Source organism: Palaemon carinicauda, chromosome 7 (assembly GCF_036898095.1).
Source record: "Palaemon carinicauda isolate YSFRI2023 chromosome 7, ASM3689809v2, whole genome shotgun sequence".
Lineage (NCBI taxonomy): Eukaryota > Metazoa > Arthropoda > Malacostraca > Decapoda > Palaemonidae > Palaemon > Palaemon carinicauda.
In genome coordinates, this window is record NC_090731.1 from 164,878,871 (window position 1) to 164,882,385 (window position 3,515).

Genomic DNA, 3,515 nt, shown 5'->3' on the forward strand with positions numbered 1-3,515 from the left:
AGGCTATGGCACTGCCCAAGATTAGAGAACAATTGTCTGAATCGGAAGTGTCCTCGTAGAAGAGCTGCTTACCATAGGTAAAGAGTCTCTTCTACCTTTACCAAGAGGAAAGTAACCACTGAACAATTACAGTTAGCTTGAGCGAAAAATATTTGTCTGGTAACTGAGTGTTGTCAGGGGTTTGAGGCCAGACTATTCGGTGTATATGTAGGCAAAGATAAAGTGAGCCGTAACCAGAGAGAGGGATCCAATATAGTACTGTCTGGCCAGTCAAAGGACCCAATAACTCTCTGGTCGTAGTGTCCTAGGAATGCATTAGGGGTAATTTGACTGAATTATTATTATTATTATTATTATTATTATTACTACTAGCCAAGCTACAACCCTAGTTGGAAAAGCAAGATGCTATAAGCCCAAGGGCTCCGATAGGGAAAAATAGCCCAGTGAGGAAAGGAAATAAGGAAATAAGTAAATGATGAGAACAAGTTAACAATAAATCATTCTAAAACAGTAACAACGTCAAAACAGATATGTCCTATATAAACTATTAACAACGTCAAAAACAGACATGTCATATATAAACTATAAAAAGACACATGTCAGCCTGGTCAGCATAAAAACATTTGCTCCAACTTTGAACTTTTGAAGTTCTACTGATTCAACTACCCGATTAGGTAGTTGAAAATGTATGTTTTACCGAAAAAGACTATTTTATATCAATAAAAACTATCGATATTTTCTATAGGAGTTTTGGACTCCCTTGCATGCTGCAGTATACTTACACACAAATCGGTGCACGATTTAGACTTGAAAGCCTTGCAGTTTGAGTTAATTTGTAATTACATTGCTGCTGGAATGCAATATCCTGCGAACTTTCCTCGTAACTAAAACATCCAAGTACAGCATAGTATTTAAACCAAACTCCCCCTCGATTTAGAAATCAGATCTACTAAATGAAAATGAGAGAAAGGATCCAATTGTTCTTGGATTGATGATTTTCAAGGTTTAAATGCAACTCATGAATGGCAGGGGGGTAGGATAGTGACATTGCCCTATCGAGTAGAACAATGCCCTAGAAACTGACCCTATATACGTATGATCAGCACCCAAGCCCCCTCTCCAAGGAGGGCCAGGCAGTGGCGGCTGATGGCTCGGCAGATAGACCTATAGGCTCCCCCAAACCCCCCATCCCTAGCTCACAAGGATGGTGAGGTTGCAGTGACCAAAGGAACTAACGGGGTTGAGCGGGACTCGAACCCCAATCTGGCGTTCACCAGTCAGGGACGTTACCACATCGGCCACCACAATGTTTCGTACCAGAATTATGCTAAAGGCTCGCTGAAAAGTTTCTTAAGAATAAGGTGGATTATCCGAGTTTGGTTGAATTTCAATGGTAGAGAAAGACTGAAGAGGATCCTGACATACACCGTTAAAAAAAACTGTAATTTTAATCGGAAATGATCTGTAAAAATATACCGTTCTCAGCGGTATCCGTATTTCAGTAAAATAGAGGCGACCGTATTTATACCCTACTTTGTTATTATCTTTTACGGGTTGAAGACCGTCAGTTTATCCGGTTTGAAAACGGTAAATTCCTGGTAACATTTATTCCAGGATTTTTTCCCCGTTTCTTACAGCAAATCTTTAACAGTGTAGGTTATGGATGACTTATCCTTATTCCAGCAGAGAATAAACTTCCAGATCTTTCCCTGTTAATTGAGTGTTTATTATTATTATTATTATTATTATTATTATCCTTATTATTATTGTTATATGTATACATATATATATATATATATATATATATATATATATATATATATATATATATATATATATATGTATATATATACATATATATGTATATATATATATATATATATATATATATATATATATATATATATATATATATATATATATATATATATATACATATATATATGTGTGTATATATACATATATATTCATGTGTGTATATATTTATATATATATATATATATATACATACATAAATGTGTGTGTGTATATATATGTATATGTATATGCCTGTGTATGTATGTATGTATGTATGTATGTATGTATGTATGTATATTTGCGTCATACTACTAAACCCGTTTCTATACATCCAATCCAATGCAACCTGTTCAGCCAATGACGTAGCTGTAATGTTGGTTTCTTTATCTGAGCATACAGATAGAATTAGAGACCAGGCCATAATCGATGTGGCCTTTTAGTCCTTAATTTCCGAAGGGATTAGAGTCTGTGTAATGATACGGACTCATTACGGCCGAGTAATTTTTTTTTTTTTTATCTTTGTTTTTTATCCTGGAAGGTCTTTTTTAAACTTAAAACAGGCTAATTTGTAAGAGAATATACTATACGAATTAGTTCTGCTTTAAGGAGAGAGAGAGAGAGAGAGAGAGAGAGAGAGAGAGAGAGAGAGAGAGAGAGAGAGAGAGAGAGTACTTGATTTTTTATACTTGTAGTAAATTGCCGAAGGGTAAAATTATATGCAGTAAAATTTATGGTATATTTCATAATGGCCGAATATTTTTTTTCCCGAAAGGTATCTTTAAACTTTAAACAGGCTAATTTGTAAGAGAATATACTATACGAATTAGTACTGCTTTAAGGGGAGAGAGAGAGAGAGAGAGAGAGAGAGAGAGAGAGAGAGAGAGAGAGAGAGAGAGAGAGAGAGAGAGAGAGAGAGAGAGAGAGAGAGATTGCTTGATTTGTAATTTTTGTAGTAAAAGGCTTCATTGGTAAATTTTTATCCAGTGAAATTTAAGGTATATTTCATTATGGGTGAGTAATTTTTTTTTATTCCTAAAGGTCTTTTTTTTTATACCTAAAACATGCTAATTTGTATGAGAATATACTATAAGAATTAATACTGCTTTAGAGAGAGAGAGAGAGAGAGAGAGAGAGAGAGAGAGAGAGAGAGAGAGAGATTACTGGATGTGTAATTTCTTTAGTAAAATGCTGTGTTGGTAAATTTTCGTTCGTGAAATTTATGATATATTTCATTATGGCAGAGTCATTTTTTTTTATCTCGTGAGGTCTTTCTAGACTTAAAACTGACTAATTTATAAGAGAATATACTATAAGAATTGATACTGCTTTAGAGAGAGAGAGAGAGAGAGAGAGAGAGAGAGAGAGAGAGAGAGAGAGAGAGAGAGAGAGAGAGAGAGAGTACTCGATTTATAATATAGTAAATTGCTGTAGGGAAAATTTTTATAATGTGAAATTTATGGTATATTTCATAATAACCGAATTTTTTTTTTCTCCTGAAAGGTCTTTTTTAAGTTTAAAATAGATCAATTTATAAGAGAATATGCCATAAGATTTGATACTACTTTAAGTAGAGAGAGAGAGAGAGAGAGAGAGAGAGAGGAGAGAGAGAGAGAGAGAGAGAGAGAGAGAGAGAGAGAGTACTCGAATTATATAGTAAATTGCTGTAGGGAAAATTTTCATGATGCGAAAATTTATGGTATATTTTATTATTACGTCCA